This window comes from Hyperolius riggenbachi, chromosome 6 (assembly GCF_040937935.1).
Source record: "Hyperolius riggenbachi isolate aHypRig1 chromosome 6, aHypRig1.pri, whole genome shotgun sequence".
Lineage (NCBI taxonomy): Eukaryota > Metazoa > Chordata > Amphibia > Anura > Hyperoliidae > Hyperolius > Hyperolius riggenbachi.
This window is the reverse complement of record NC_090651.1, coordinates 268295742-268313074: the sequence shown is the minus strand read 5'-3', so window position 1 is coordinate 268313074 and position 17333 is coordinate 268295742. Positions and strand designations below refer to the sequence as shown.

At 42.2% G+C, this 17333-nt stretch overlaps 1 protein-coding gene across 1 annotated transcript in view; it reads left to right on the top strand.

The window, feature by feature from the left end:
- Positions 1–436: 436 nt before the first annotated feature.
- The window catches only part of LOC137521478 (uncharacterized), a 165354-nt gene continuing 148457 nt past the window's right edge, over positions 437–17333 (top strand). The window contains exon 1 of the mRNA XM_068240794.1: positions 437–496. The gene's annotated coding sequence lies outside the window, so the exon portion shown is untranslated. The remainder of the gene's footprint in view (positions 497–17333) is intronic.

Here is a 17333-nt window from a genome sequence, read left to right as displayed (position 1 = left end):
TAACCATTAGTTAAAGACAGAGGCGTATTTAGAGGGGTGCAGGTATGGCTAGTGCCATGGGCGACATAGCACCCATGGGCGCCATGCCTGCCCCATTCTGTGCTGCACGCTATCTCCTTATTGCTGCTCTGATCAGCGCTGCCCGCTGTCCCTGCTGCCTTCCTATCAGAAGCGTCATTGGCCAGTGAGTGCATTGGGTGCAGGGGACGCACCACTTTTACCTGCACGGAGGGGGGAAGTTGCTACTTGTAAAATTGAATATACTCAAAATTAGATCAGGCTGGAGCCTGATCTACATTACCCTCTTGCTCCGAATTTATAGCTTCAGCTATGCGCATTGCTGAGCTGTTTACACAGAGAGGAACTGGAGAAATGTGAGCCCGTGACCCGTCCACCTCCCCCCTCCCTCGGAACATGAGGAAGCCTGGAGGAGAAGAGATACACAGACACGTGCAGGGGAGACAGCGTGACCGACACAGAGTGCTGTGAGACTGAGGTGCTTCTTTTATCTATGTATTGTGTGTGCTGTGTGTATGTGTGCTGATGTATTTGTGCATATGTATGGATCTGTGTAAATGGCTGCTGGTATGTGTGTGCATGTGTGTGGAGCTGCGTGTAAATGGCTGCTGCAATGTGTGTGCATATGTATGGATCTGTGTAAATGGCTGCTGGTGTGTGTGTGCATGTGTATGGATCTGCGTGAAAATGGCTGCTAAAATGTGTGTGCATATCTGCGTGTGTAAATGGCTGCTGCAATGTGTGTGCTCTATTTGTGCATTATGTATGGATCTGTGTAAATGGCTGCTGGTATGTGTGTGGATCTGCGTGTAAATGGCTGCTGAAATGTGTGTGCATATCTGTGTGTGTAAATGGCTGCTGCGATGTGTGTGCTGTATTTGTGCATTATGTATGGATCTGTGTAAATGGCTGCTGGTATGTGTGTGGATCTGCGTGTAAATGGCTGCTGAAATGTGTGTGCGCATATCTGCGTGTGTAAATGGCTGCTGCGATGTGTGTGCTGTATTTGTGCATTATGTATGGATCTGTGTAAATGGCTGCTGGTATGTGTGTGCATATGTATGGATCTGTGTAAATGGCTGCTGGTATGCGTGTGCATGTGTATGGATCTGCGTGTAAATGGCTGCTTGTATGTGTGTGCTGTATTTGTGCATTATGTATGGATCTGTGTAAATGGCTGTTTGTATGTGTTTGCTGTATATGTGGAGTATCTGACTGTGCGTAGTATAAATGTATGTTGTGTGTATGTATGTGTGTCTTTGTGATGTGCATGTACACAAATTATATATATTTTATATACTTATATAGAGACGTTTTCCCCCTCTATGGGACCCATCCCTTGTATCTAGTGTTGCACCCCTCCTTTACCCCCATATAGCATGGCCAATAAACCCCCTCCTCCCCTTCAAGAGCAAAGTGTGGTTAATATAATCACAGAAGTGGGCTCCCATGTGCCTGTACTGTACTGACAGTAAGCTAGCTGCAGTGTGTGCTGATCTCTGCTACCTCCAGTATGTATTATATAAGCTGTTACTCTGTGCCTGTACTGATAGTAAACTAGCTGCAGCGTGTGCTGATCTCTGCTACCTCCAGTGTGTGCAGTATAATCTGCTACTCTGTGCCTGTACTGATAGTAACCTAGCTGTAGCGTGTGCTGATCTCTGCTACCTCCAGTCTGTATTATATAAGCTGTTACTCTGTGCCTGTACTGATAGTAAACTAGCTGCAGCGTGTGCTGATCTCTGCTACCTCCAGTATGTACAGTATAAGCTGTTACTCTGTGCCTGTACTGATAGTAAACTAGCTGCAGTGTGTGCTGATCTCTGCTACCTCCAGTATGTGCAGTATAAGCTTTTACTTAACCAGACAACAATGAAAGTGAGAAAGGATGCTGTTTTTACAGGGGAAGGGTGCTCTGACCGCGTGTGTGTGGGGGGCGCAATTTCAGTGTTTGCCATAGGCGCTGTTTTGCCCAGATACGCCTCTGGTTAAAGATAACATAACTGAACACAAAATGCAGTTTTAAATGATGGTTTTTATTATTTAGTGAGAAAAAAACCTCAAAACCTACATGGCCCTGTGTGAAAAAGAAATTGCCCCCTGAACCTAATAACTGGTTGGGCCACCTTTAGCAGCAATAACTGCAATCAAGTGTTTGCGATAACTTGCAACAAGTCTTTTACAGCGCTCTGGAGGAATTTTGGCCCCCTCATCTTTGCAGAATTGTTGTAATTCAGCTTTATTTGAGGGTTTTCTAGCATGAACTGCCTTTTTAAGGTCATGCCACAACATCTCTCAATAGGATTCAGGTCAGGGCTTTGACTAGGCCACTCCAAAGTCTTCATTTTGTTTTTCTTCAGCCATTCAGAGGTGGATTTGCTGGTGTCTTTTGGGTCATTGTCCTGCTGCAGCACCCAACATCGCTTCAGCTTGAGTTGACGGACAGATGGCCGGACATTCTCCTTCAGGATTTTTTGGTAGACAGTAGAATTCATGGTTCCATCTATCACAGCAAGCCTTCCAGGTCCTGAAGCAGCAAAACAACCCCAGACCATCACACTACCACCACCATATTTTACTGTTGGTATGATGTTCTTTTGCTGAAATGCTGTGTTACTTCTACGACAGATTTAACAGGACACGCACCTTCCAAAAAGTTCAACTTTTGTCTCGGCGGTCCACAAGGTATTTTCCCACAAGTCTTGGCAATCATTGAGATTTTTTTTAGCAAAATTGAGATGAGCCTTAATGTTCTTTTTGCTTAAAAGTGGTTTGCGCCTTGGATATCTGCCATGCAGGCCGTTTTTGCCCAGTCTCTTTCTTATGGTGGAGTTGTGAACCTTAATTGAGGCAAGTGAAGCTTGCAGTTCTTTAGATGTTGTCCTGGGGTCTCTTGCGGCCTCTCGGATGAGTTTTCTCTGCGCTCTTGGGGTAATTTTGGTCGGCAAGCCATTCCTGGGAAGGTTCATCACTGTTCCATGTTTTTGCCATTTGTGGATAATGGCTCTCACTGTGGTTCGCTGGAGTCCCAAAGCTTTAGAAATGGCTTTATAACCTTTACCAGACTGATAGATCTCAATTACAGTACTTTTGTTCTCATTTGTTTCTGAATTTCTTTGGATCTTGGCATGATGTCTAGCTTTTGAGGTGCTTTTGGTCTACTTCTCTGTGTCAGATAGCTCCTATTTAAGTGATTTCTTGATTGAAACAGGCGTGGCAGTGTTCAGGCCTGGGGGTGACTACAGAAATTGAACTCAGGTGTGATAAACCACAGTTAAGTTATTTTTTAACAAGGGGGGGGCAATCACTTTTTCACACAGGGCCATGTAGGTTTTGAGTTTTTTTTTCTCAATAAATAATAAAAACCATCATTTAAAACTGCATTTTGTGTTCAATTATGTTATCTTTGACTAATAGTTAATGGTTTTTGATGAGCAGAAACATTTACGTGTGACAAACATGCAAAAGAGTAAGAAATCAGGAAGGGGGCAAATAGTTTTTCACACCACTGTATATTTAACTGACATTTTTTATCGTAACACCCAACGATTTATACAGGAAAATCATGACGATTAACAAGGTTGCCCAAACTTTCGCATCCCACTGTAGTTGTTTACTCACAAACCAGGCTTACCATCAGGGCAACCACTGTAAGGCCAGGTGAGGAGATTAGACCTGTCCCCACTCAGGATTAAGAAGCAGCTCTCTGTAGATCAGAAGAAAGGAGCAACACCCTCCACCTGAAATGGTTGACATTGCTAAAATGGTTAAACCGAGGAGGCAATGGAGGACTTACCGCCTCCAAGTAGACACATAATACTGTTGGTAATATTCATCAAAAAATTATTACTCAACATACATAATTCAAAAGTGCTGTGCAACGCATTTTGCGGGCATATCCCGCTTGATCAGGATATAAATTGAGCATATTACTATTGAAAGTCTAGTTTAAAGCTTAGCGTCTCTGTCCTTAGAATAGTTTTTCTAAAAAGGTAAATAAATACTTTAGCATAAGCTTTTGAGAGACCTACAAGCTCTTTCAGAACTCAGGAACAGAATTTACTCACATAAAACTTGATTTCTGGATAATACATTCCATTCTCTACATAGTCTTGGTATTTGGTAACTACTTTGACAATGTCCCATTCCGCATCATTTTCATAATACGATTCAGACACTTCAAATGAACTTACATTCTTCAAAAAGTCAACAGTAACATCCTCTTCTGAAAAAAAAAAAAGGAATGCTCTTGTTAATAATAACATGTAACAGTAATAATGGCACCTATTAAAGAAAACCTATAAAGAGTTTTTAAAAAAAGAGTTTCGGCCAGCTTTGGCCAGCCCCCTGCAGCCGCCACCGTCACGGAACACCACCGGGGGAGGAGGCGGTTAAGGTTATGCATCAGCAGGGGAGACTCAGGGTTAGGAATCACAAGGAGGGTCTTAGGGTTAGGCACCACCAGGGTTTGGTCTTAGGGTCAGGGATGCTCATCACGAGATCGTGATCACAAATCTTTTTTTGAGATCTCGAGGTTGTAATTGGCATTAGTGATTGGCTCTCCATCATAAATACCAATCCCGAATGCACTCATTATTGCACTCGTCACCCGACTCGTGATCACGAGTTACTCATGATCACTAGGGGTGCTCGGATACCCCTTTTCAAAATCCGGATTGGATCCGGATCCAGATACCCAGATATCCGATCCGGATCGGCTATCTGAGTTACAAAATTTCCAATCCGAATCGGATATCCAACCAGGGTATCCGGGCGGATTCGGATATCTGGATAGCAAAACCGGAAGTGGCCTTTAAATTGCTTCTAAAACATTTTTTTGTGTAAATGAGGCATGTAGCATCATTATTTATTTTTTAAAGGGGGACACTAATTGATGATGTGGGGACTTAAAGTCCCCCCCCCCAAAAAAAAATGGCTGTCAATTAGCATTGTCAATTGGCACTTGACTTGGCACTTGGCATTTGGCACTTTGCACTTGGCACTTTGCACTTGGCATTTGGCACTTGGCACTTTGCACTTTACATTTGGCACTTTGCATTTGGCACTTTGCACTTAGCATTTGGCACTTAGCATTTGGCACTTGGCATTTGGCACTTGGCATTTGGCACTTGGCATTTGGCACTTGGCAGTTTGCACTTTACATTTGGCACTTGGCATTTGGCACTTGGCATTTGGCACTTTGCACTTGGCACTTTGCACTTGGCATTTGGCACTTTGCACTTGGCACGTGCCAAGTGCAAAGTGCAAAGTGCCAAAATCAAACTGCCAAGTGCCGAGTGACAGTCAGACAGCAGAGGAGAAGACACTAGTGCACACTTATCTTCACACTGGCACTGCTCAGCAGCACAGCAGTTCTGTAGTAAGCTAACACAGTAGTACTACTACTCAGTCTCTAACAACTGGCTAGCACTGACTGCAGTACTACAGCACTAACTGCACAATAACACAGTAATCCTATTCCCTAACCTAACCTATACTGTAGCTAAGGCTAGCAGGCCAGCAGAAAGCAGCTGGCTTGGTCTGTGCACAGCATCCACACAGACACATAGCAGCTGCCTGCAGCAGCCCTGCAGCACACACTCTGACTGTCACTGGATGAAATCAAGCTAGCTACCTAACAATACAATAGTGTAGTGATAGTGAAGGGGTTAATCACTGAACAGCTTTAGGTTTATCACTGTATACAGCACTTGCTAGGCCAGCAGCATTGGAACACACACTCTGACTGTCACTCACTGAATGAAATCAAGCTAGCTAGTCTAATTAACAATATAACAATAGTGTAGTGATAGTGAAGGGGTTAATCACTGAACAGCTTTAGGTTTATCACTGTGTACAACCCTTGCTAGGCCAGCAGCACTGGAGCATGTCTCTCAGTGAGCATTCACAAAGCTCATCATGGCAGCCCTCCTTATTATTCAGGGGGGCTGGCCAGGGTTCCCTTCTGTGATTGGGTACCAGGGTTTAGGCTGGGAGCCTTCTGATTGGCTCAATGAAGTCAGGTGGGGCTGGCCAGGGTTCCCTTCTGTGATTAGTTGTTAGGGCTTCTGCTGGGAGCCCTCTGATTGGCTCAATGACGTCCTGGACGTCATGTACTTAGTTACAGCATCTCAAGATCTGGATATCCGCCGGATATCCATGGATATCCGGATTTCCAGCCAACTATCTGCAGATAGCTGTCCGGATTTTGGCCCAGGTATCTGAATTCCGAATCCGGTAGGATAGCTGAAAAAGGTATTCGTGATTAAAAACCTGCCGACTTTAGTGGGTAATAGCAAAGCCCCCTTACATACCAGAAACACCAAATTTGCCAGATATGTTAAGAAGAACAGTGGGAACAAGAGGACATTTTTTTTCAAATAGACCTTTTGTTTTTGTTTTGTTTTTGAGAAAATCGATTTTAAAGTTTCAAAGGAAAAAAGTATAAATCTAAATGTGGTAAAGGTAACTATATTTACCGCATTTAAATGTATAATTTTTTCCTTTAACCACTTGAGGACTGCGGTGTTAACCCCCTAGTGACCAGGCTATTTTTTACTTAACAGGCCACTGCAGCTTTAAGGCCTTGCTGCAGGGCCATATAACTTAGCACACAAGGGATTCCCCCCTCTTCTCCCCACCAGCAGAGCTCTCTGTTGGTGGGGTCTGATCGTTCCCCAGATGTTTGTGTTTTTTTTTTGTTTTGTTTTTTTATATAAATTTTACTATTTTTGTATTATTTTTACCACCCTCCCTCCCCCCGTCAGTCAACTACAGTGATCGGCTGTGATAGGCTTCAGCCTATCACAGCGGATCACTCCTGTGTCCCCAAGGGGGACGGCCGTGCCTTAAATTCAGCGCTGTACTGTGTTAATAGACAGTAAAGACTTCAGGTTTGATTTCAGGAAGCTGGTTTGGTTTTGCTCTGGAGAGAGAGTGCAGGCTGCACGTGGAGTTTGGTTTTTTCCTGACATTGAAAGCTGAATGTAAGCTGGTGGCCAGGACTGGCCTTTTTGTTTTACGTTTTGAACTGTACTTTACAAACTGCCACAAGACTGCTGTTTAAGAAGCCTGCTGTCAAATAAACTTGTTTTTTTTTGGAAACTACACCTGTCTGTGCTGCTATCTCCAGCTGATCCCTCACAGAGCATAAACCAATACCTGCACATCTCTCAATCTATCAATACAATTATCAAACATCAAGACTCCTTATTGACCAGAACTAGTTTTGAGCATGTTTGTTCCACAGATCCTGGATCTGCTGGACTCATCTCCCTTTTGTATAAATATATCACCTCTCCCACACATCTTTCTAAACCACAATACATTTAAAAATGGAAACAGAGTGGGAAGTTAATATTAACCTCAAGCTGGGGGACTTAAAGGAAAGGTCCAAGGTTATTAAAAAGCAAAAATCTACTTACCTGGGGCTTCCTCCAGTCCCTTGCAGCTGCCCTGTGCCCTCACCGCAGCTCTGCTCCCCGCCGGTGGCCTGGGGTCCCCTCCGGTACAAAATGTATCCTATGCTTCAGCGTGCAGCACATGGAGTTGCGCTGATGTCATCTGGACTGTTCTGCACAGGCGAAGTAGTTCTGCACCTACGCAGTACAGTCCGGATGACGTCAGTGCGACTCTGTGAGCTGCACGCTGAAGCGCAAGTACAGTGGCTTGCAAAAGTATTCGGCCCCCTTGAAGTTTTCCACATTTTGTCACATTACTGCCACAAACATGAATCAATGTTATTGGAATTCCACGTGAAAAACCAATACAAAGTGGTGTACACGTGAGAAGTGGAACGAAAAACATACATGATTCCAAACATTTTTTACAAATAAATAACTGCAAAGTGGGGTGTGCATAATTATTCAGCCCTCTGAGTCAATACTTTGTAGAACCACCTTTTTTGCTGCAATTACAGCTGCCAGTCTTATAGGGAATGTCTCTACCACCTTTGCACATCTAGAGACTGAAATCTTTGCTTGCATTCTTCTTTGCAAAACAGCTCCAGCTCAGTCAGATTAGATGGACAGTGTTTGTGAACAGAAGTTTTCAGATCTTGCCACAGATTCTCGATTGGATTTAGATCCGGGCTTTGACTGGGCCATTCTATCACATGCATATTTTTTGTTTTAATCCATTCCATTGTTGCCCTGGCTTTATGTTTAGGGTCATTGTCCTGCTGGAAGGTGAACCTACGCCCCAAGTCTTTTGCAGACTCCAAGAGGTTTTCTTCCAAGATTGCCCTGTATTTGGCTCCATCCATCCTCTCATCAACTCTGACCAGCTTCCCTGTCCCTGCTGAAGAGAAGTACCCCCAGAACATGATGCTGCCAACACCATATTTGACAGTGGGGATGGTGTGTTCAGAGTGATGTGCAGTGTTAGTTTTCCGCCACACATAGCGTTTGGCATTTTGGCCAAAAAGTTCCATTTTGGTCTCATCTGACCAGAGCACCTTCTTCCACATGTTTGCTGTGTCCCTCACATGGCTTGTGGCAAACTGCAAATGGGACTTCTTATGATTTCATGTTAACAATGGCTTTCTTCTTGCCACTGTTCTATAAAGACCAACTTTGTGCAGTGCATGACTAATAGTTGTACTATGGACAGATTCCCCCACCTAAGCTGTAGATCTCTGCAGCTTGTCCAGAGTCCCCATGGGCCTCTTGACTGCATTTCTGATCAGCGCTCTCCTTTTTCGGCCTGTGAGTTTAGGTGGACGGCCTTGTCTTGGTAGGTTTACAGTTGTGCCATACTCCTTCCATTTCTGAATGATCACTTGAACAGTGCTCAATGGGATGTTCAAGGCTTTTGAAATCTTTTTGTAGCCTAAGTCTGCTTTAAATTTCTCAATAACGGTATCCCTGACCTGTCTGGTGTGTTCTTTGGACTTCGTGGTGTTGCTGCTCCCAATATTCTCTTAGACAACCTCTGAGGCCGTCACAGAGCAGCTGGATTTGTACTGGCATTAGATTACACACAGGTACACTCTATTTAGTCATTAGCACTCATCAGGCAATGTCTACTGGCAACTGACTGCATTTAGGCAAAAGGGGGCTGAATAACTACGCACACACCACTTTGCAGTTATTTATTTGTAAAAAAAAAATTGGAATCATGTATGATTTTCATTCCACTTCTCACGTGTACACCACTTTTTATTGGTTTTTTACGTGGAATTCCAATAAAATTGATTCATGTTTGTGGCAGTAATGTGACAAAATGTGCAAAACTGCAAGGGGCCGAATACTTTTGCAAGCCACTGTATATGCCAACCTTGTGAGGTCTGCACCGGAGGGGACTGGGAGCCATCGGAGATGCGGCGAGGGCACAGGACGGCTGCCAGGGACTGGAGGAAGCCCCAGGTAATTAGATGTTTGCTTTTTAATCATCCTGGACCTTCCCTTTAAGCTACATGTGGAAGTTCACCACTAGCTGCTATATCAGTGCCTCCACAGTAGAAATGCCATGCAAAGTGTTACTTCTCTGGTATTTAACACCCGACTGAATGGTAAAATTCAACCCTTATTCCAAGGAATTATGGTTTAGAGCATCCAGACAAATGCATAAATTTTTACATGTGTGGTGGTCATGTCCCTAGGCCCGTAGATTTTGTATTAGAGTATATCAGGTGATTATATACCACCACTAAACTACAGATATCTAACTACCAGAGGTAATTCTGCTAGGTCTGAAACCCCCAGAGGTGTCAAGCTTTCAGTATAAAATAATAATGTATATATTGTATGTTTGGCAGCTAAACGAGTGATAACAAGCTCTTGGAAAAGCCTTCATTATCGTTCACTACTTTAAACTAATCTGAGAGTCATGCTCTCTGCTTCAATAGAATGAAGGCTATTTTGAAAGATACGCTCCGCAAATGTAAGAAAGTGTGGAAACCTTATTTTCTCAATGAGTCGCATTGGCTTCCTCAGTTTCTAACTGAGGTGTAATAAAGGTGGGAAACCCCGTGTGCCTCCAGCTACCTACTATTTGCAACCAACAGCTTCAGCTGACATACAAGATCGTGGCAGTTCAGCTAGTCGCTTTCCTTCTTCTTTCTTTTCCTTTCATTTTTCTTCTCTTCTTTTTGTCTATCGGATCCTAATACTCCTTCTTAGACAGAACATGTCCTGACTGAGTCACACTATATTGTTTTGTATACATTGTTTGATTGGTTCATTAATATGATTATTCTGAGGAATATACCAAGCCTCCCAGATGGTGACTGTTATGAACTCAGGTACTTATAGTCTGGATCAGAAGACCACCGATTCTGCAAGGTGAGCCTCAATATAAGCATAAACTATGTGCTATGTGTAGAATTTGTTAGGATTTTGGTATCTGATGGCTTGGTGTTACCGACATCTGAATGTTATTTCTGTGAAAATTCTTCTGGTACCTGTACCTGGTACTTTTGCATATACAGTATACAATATTGTATTAACCCTGGCGGTAAACCCAAGCTCAGCTTGGGCTATGCCGCGCAGGAGGATTTCTCAGGCCCTGCTGGGCCGATTTGCTAATTTTTTTTTTATTACAGGCAGCTAGCACTTTGCTACGTCCCAGAACGGGATTTCCTGATGGGCCTGATTGTCGGAGGCAATCGGAGGGGGTGGGGGGATGCCGCAGCTCAGCGGCTGTCATGTAGCTAGCGCTAGGCTAGCTACATGATTACAAAAAAAAAATTAAAAAAAATAGTGCTGCTCTGCCCCATGGTGGTTTTAATTGACCGCCAAGGGGGTTTTTAATGTGTTACACTTTGATATGTTCAAATAATTGTTTTTGTTTAAACAAATCAGTAATAATATTTACAGTGGTGTGAAAAACTCTTTTGCATGTTTGTCACACGTAAATGTTTCTGCTCATCAAAAACCGTTAACTATTAGTCAAAGATAACATAATTGAACACAAAATGCAGTTTTAAATGATGGTTTTTTATTATTTATTGAGAAAAAAAACTCAAAACCTACATGGCCCTGTGTGAAAAAGTGATTGCCCCCCCTTGTTAAAAAATAACTTAACTGTGGTTTATCACACCTGAGTTCAATTTCTGTAGTCACCCCCAGGCCTGATTACTGCCACGCCTGTTTCAATCAAGAAATCACTTAAATAGCAGCTATCTGACACAGCGAAGTAGACCAAAAGCACCTCAAAAGCTAGACATCATGCCAAGATCCAAAGAAATTCAGAAACAAATGAGAACAAAAGTACTGTAATTGAGATCTATCAGGTTGGTAAAGGTTATAAAGCCATTTCTAAAGCTTTGGGACGCCAGCGAACCACAGTGAGAGCCATTATCCACAAATGGCAAAAACATGGAACAGTGATGAACCTTCCCAGGAGTGGCTTGCCGACCAAAATTACCCCAAGAGCGCAGAGAAAACTCATCCGAGAGGCCGCAAAAGACCCCAGGACAACATCTAAAGAACTGCAAGCTTCACTTGCCTCAATTAAGGTCAGTGTTCACAACTCCACCATAAGAAAGAGACTGGGCAAAAACGGCCTGCATGGAAGATATCCAAGGCGCAAACCACTTTTAAGCAAAAAGAACATTAAGGCTCATCTCAATTTTGCTAAAAAAATCTCAATGATTGCCAAGACTTGTGGGAAAATACCTTGTGGACCGCCGAGACAAAGGTTGAACTTTTTGGAAGGTGCGTGTCCTGTTAAATCTGTCGTAGAAGTAACACAGCATTTCAGCAAAAGAACATCATACCAACAGTAAAATATGGTGGTGGTAGTGTGATGGTCTGGGGTTGTTTTGCTGCTTCAGGACCTGGAAGGCTTGCTGTGATAGATGGAACCATGAATTCTACTGTCTACCAAAAAATCCTGAAGGAGAATGTCCGGCCATCTGTCCGTCAACTCAAGCTGAAGCGATGTTGGGTGCTGCAGCAGGACAATGACCCAAAAGACACCAGCAAATCCACCTCTGAATGGCTGAAGAAAAACAAAATGAAGACTTTGGAGTGGCCTAGTCAAAGCCCTGACCTGAATCCTATTGAGAGATGTTGTGGCATGACCTTAAAAAGGCAGTTCATGCTAGAAAACCCTCAAATAAAGCTGAATTACAACAATTCTGCAAAGATGAGTGGGCCAAAATTTCTCCAGAGCGCTGTAAAAGACTTGTTGCAAGTTATCGCAAACACTTGATTGCAGTTATTGCTGCTAAAGGTGGCCCAACCAGTTATTAGGTTCAGGGGGCAATTTCTTTTTCACACAGGGCCATGTAGGTTTTGAGGTTTTTTTCTCACTAAATAATAAAAACCATCATTTAAAACTGCATTTTGTGTTCAAGGGGAACTGAAGAGAGAGGTATATGGAGGCTGTCATGTTTATTTTCTTTTAGACAATACCAGTTGCCTGGCAGCCCTGCTGATCCTCTGCCTCTAATACTATTAGCTATAGCCCCTGAACATGCATGCAGCAAATCAGGTGTTTCAGTGGTTCAGACTTATAAGTCTGATCTGACAAGACTAGCTGCATGCTTGTTTCTAGTTTTAATCAGATACTACTGCAGAGAAATAGACCAGCAGGGCTGACAGGCAACTGGTATTGATTAAAAGGAAATAAACATGACAGCCTCCATATACCTCTCTCTTCAGTTCCCCTTTCAGTTATGTTATCTTTAACTAATGGTTAACGTTTTTTTTATGAGCAGAAACATTTAAATGTGACAAACATGCAAAAGAATAAGAAATCAGGAAGGGGGCAAATAGTTTTTCACACCACTGTATCTTGCCTGTTAACTCCACTTTTCCTTCTGTGTCCATGCTTTCCATGTTTACCCCTGCACATGTGAAATTTACCTGCATGTAGTGGATATAATCTTCTGCCTCTCTCTCTCTCTCTCTCTCTCTCTCTCTCTCTCTCTCTATCTATGAAGCAGCATTGCAGCTGTATCTCACTACACAGACACATCCTTCCTGATTGATTGCTAGGACTATTTTTGGGATGAAGACTTGTTCTGACTCAGTGCCCTGATGTCAGTCAGGCCCGGATTTACCTCACTGGAGCAGATGTCCTGGCACCCTAGACTTCTCCCGCCATGAACCTAAAACCCTCTACCAAACTGCACCACAAGTGTGCTGGCTGACCCAGCTGTCACTTCTCCCTTACTCATTAGGACTCTGCATAGATGAGGCAGGAGAGTTGCGCTTGGGGAGGAGAGGGGAGTGAGCCACCTTAACATCATCAGGCACCTGTAGGCACGTGCCTATAGTGCCTTAAAGAGACTCTGTAACAAAATTTTGAGCCTTATTTTTTCTATTCTATAAGTTCCTATACCTGTTCTGATGTGGTCTGTCTTACTGCAACCTTTTCTAGTTGCACTGTCTCTGTAATAAATCTTATCATCTTTCCTCTGTCGTGTCTGTCGGCAAGAGGCTGGAATGTGTGGAATGTGCAGCACTGCTTGTCATTGGCAGAAGCTTTACACACCCCCTCCAAGCTCTGCATGAATCCACACAGTAAGCTGTTCTCAGCCTATGATACTCTGGTTAGAAGCCAGTCATTTGTTTGTAAACACTGCCTAAAACTGTTAATTACAAGCCAGGATTGCAGCAGAGAGTGACATAAACAGCACAGAGGGGCACAGGGGAACATAAGGAATAGAATGGTATGCTTTTTATTGTAAGAATATTAGAGTACAGATTCTCTTTAAGGTAATTCTGACCTTGATGTCAGTACTAGACAAAAATCTATTTTTTGTGGCAAGCACCAGAATTTCAAACATCACATTTCAATTTTCTGTATCGTGGCTCAGTATTGTGAACTATGGTCCAGCATCCAGAATCCTAAAATCCCACTGCTTATCACCTGATCTTATTGTCTGTCTAGCAGACCTAAGCCCGTTTAAAAACGGGCTCTAGGTCTGTGATTCCCCACCGCCTGTTAGTGCGCACGCACCCGTGCACACTTGGCCCGCCCTCTCACACGCCCACTCTCCTGTCTGTACGAGGCTGGGTCCGTGCTGCGCACATGCGCAGTACCAAAAAGCACTGATCCAGCTACTCAGAGATAACTGTCCCTAGACAGTTGCCTATTATTATATAGGAGATTATTATTTCAGGAAAGCATTGCTGAATTTTGTTATCTGCAGAAGCTACTGCCTAATTATGTTATTTGTAAAATGTGTAGCCCAAATATTGCTTAGGAGCTAATTATTAATGTTATTTGAAAGGTTGTTTTTTTTTGGAGGCAACCTAATCTTGATATTTGCGTGGCACTTTACTGAAAGATATGACTTGGGTGATGTGTTACCTAACTGTTTATGCAGCCTAAAGTTCATTTGAGGGATATTTTGTCCAAGTATGTTATATAGATGACTGCCTAATTTTGTCATGAAGAAGGCCAGCTGCATAATTATGTTATTTGGGATAAATACTGCCTAATTCTGCTATTTGGAGGATATGCTGTCCCTATTGATTTTGCATGTGAGAGATCTTGTCTATGCTAGTAAGAAACATTCTTCCTAATTATGTTATTTTGGGGACATGTTGCTTGAATTTGTCATTTGGGGATATGCTGCGTAATTACTTTATTTGGGTGACATACTGACTCTGCTTAATTTTATTCTTGTATTCAGATGTACTGCCTACTTGTTATTCAGAGGTAATGCTGCCTAATTATGTAACGTGAAGGACATGTTGTTAAAAAATTTTCTACAGGAAACCTGCTGCCTAATAATATTTTTGGGGACTAGGGATGGTCAAACATTGTGATTTCAGGTTTGCAAACCCATTCACAAATTTTACCTTGAAGATTTACAAACTGGAAATTCACAGTGAGCTTCATTGACTTTAATGGCAGGTGAACATCAAAAACCTTCAGGGCATCTCTGCAGGCAGAATTTATTTTACAAATGTGTACAAAAACCTGGACTGTGGCATGGCTGAAGGGGATCAAGGGTGAAATGTTCCTCCAAAAAACCATAGTTTACACAGATGCTTTTTTATGTGTAAATGCCAAAAATCATAAATAGTTTCAATATTTTTCAAATAAAGGTCTTTAGAATGGCCACTGTGTTTACCTGCCTAAAAATTGTTATATGCAGCCATTGTCTGAGATGCCTGAAACATTTGTCAATTACCTGCCTAAAACATTTTTGGCAGTCACGTTGGAGGCCTGAAAAAGTGGTCAGTTACCTGCCTAATGTTTTTGGCAGCCACACTGGAGGCGTGAAAAATGTGTCGATTACCTGCCTAAAACATTTTTTGCAGCCACACTGTAGGCCTAAAAAAGTTGTCAATTACCTACCTTAAAAATTTGTTGGCACCCACACTGGAGGCCTGAAAAAAATGTCAATTAACTGTCTAAAGCAGTTTTTGGCAGCCACACCGGAGGCAGGAAAAATTGGGTAATTACCTACCAAATAAATATTTGAATTTCAGCCTCTGTATGAGACAGATGCCTGAAGTAACTGGCATGAGCCAGGGTAATTAATAATAATAATTTTTTTTGGGTGGTAAAGCCAATTGAATTAGGACCAAATTACATAGAGGGTGGTGGTGCAGGATAGCTGTGCCTGTGGCCACACTGGCCAGTGTGGACACGAGGGCTGAAAATAACTGGCATGCCCCAGGGTAATAATATTCATTTTTGGTTTGGATAAAGCCAATCGAAGCAGGAACAAATTACATACTGGATGGTGCAGGATAGCTGTGCCTGCAGCCAATGCGGACAAGAGGCCTGAAGTAACTGGAATGAGCCAGGGTAACAATATTAATTGCTTGGGGGGGGGGGGGGGGGAGTGATATCAATCAAAGTAGGACCAAAACACATACTGGATGCCGTGGTGGTGCAGGATAGCTGTACCTGTGGCAAGAGTGGACAAGAGGCCTGAAAGAAGTGGCATGCACCAGGGTAATAATTAGGGATGCTCATTCAGATTTTGCGGAATTGAAATTTGCACATTTCCAATCTGAAATCAGCATTTACCTGGCAATAACCAGATTTCTAGTAAAGCTGCTATGCAGATCAAAAGTTTTAACCCCATCGTGACTCCACTGATCGAATGCTTGTTTTGTTAATATCTCAGACACTATTGAAGCACAAAACAAAAATAAGGCATGACATTCTGCTGCTATGAAAGCAAATAAATATGATTATCTCCATATTGAGATAATCAAATTTCTTCAGTAGTCAGTATTTAGGTGCAGGCAATGGACATACTTGTTAGACTCCAGCTGCTAAATGAGATGGAGCAGTTCTGCTGATCAAATGGAAAGTAGTAGATGTTGAGGTTGCAGACTGTTACAAGTTGCATTGGTTTGTTGTTGAAAATTATGCCATTGTGATGTATGTAAAGATAACTGACTTCAGCAGTCTTCTCTGTGGCCACACTAGATTGAAAAATACACAATTAGTTTTTTTTTAAATGCATTTTAAAGAATGCAACAGTACATGCATTTACTCAATTGATCCATTTTGTGGATTACAATGAGGATTAAAAATTAAATGCTGGATATATAGATACTTTATCACTATGTCTGGTGTTGTTGGAAATTATATTATGCTTTAAAATAGATTCAATTCTGTGATCTAATAAAATGTTTAGATTTCTTTGGTTCTGTTTCTGTTTGACCACAATGGCCATAATCTTATATTTTGATCTAAGTAGTTGAACACATACATGTTGTACGTGAAACGTTTGTTTTATTGTGAGGTGTAGTATATCTTTTATATTGTATTTTATAATATTTCATGAGAAACATGCTTAACTGTTCTCCTTTATGGATCTCTGTACATAGGATAGGTGGATACTGCATAAATAAGATCCATAAATTAGATCAGTTATGCTTGTTTCTCAGTAAATAAAATAAAATAAAATACACCTCACAAAAGTTTGTGTACAATACCAGACTACACTAATTCCTGCAAGGCAAACTTTTAACATAAGAAAACAACCATGATACACTCCACTGTGGAAGCTTTGTTTGATGGGATGGCAGACATTGATTTTACTGTAATATTGTTTGGGCAAGACTGTCTCTTTGTTGTAGAAATGTGATTGCTTTATACACTACAATGTAAATACTGTATGTTGTTCTGGGACACGCCTTGTCACTGACTGCACTCAGAGGAGCTCACAATCTAATCCCTATTATAGTCGTTGTCTAACATCTTGCACTGCAATACTATTATTATGTATTTATATATAGCACTGACATCTTCTGCAGCACTTTACACAGTACATAGCCATGTCACTGGCTGTCCTCAGAGGGGCTCACAATCTAATCCTACTTTAGTCATAGTCTAATGTCCTACATAGTCATGTCACTGGCTGCCCTCAGAGGGGCTCACAATCTAAT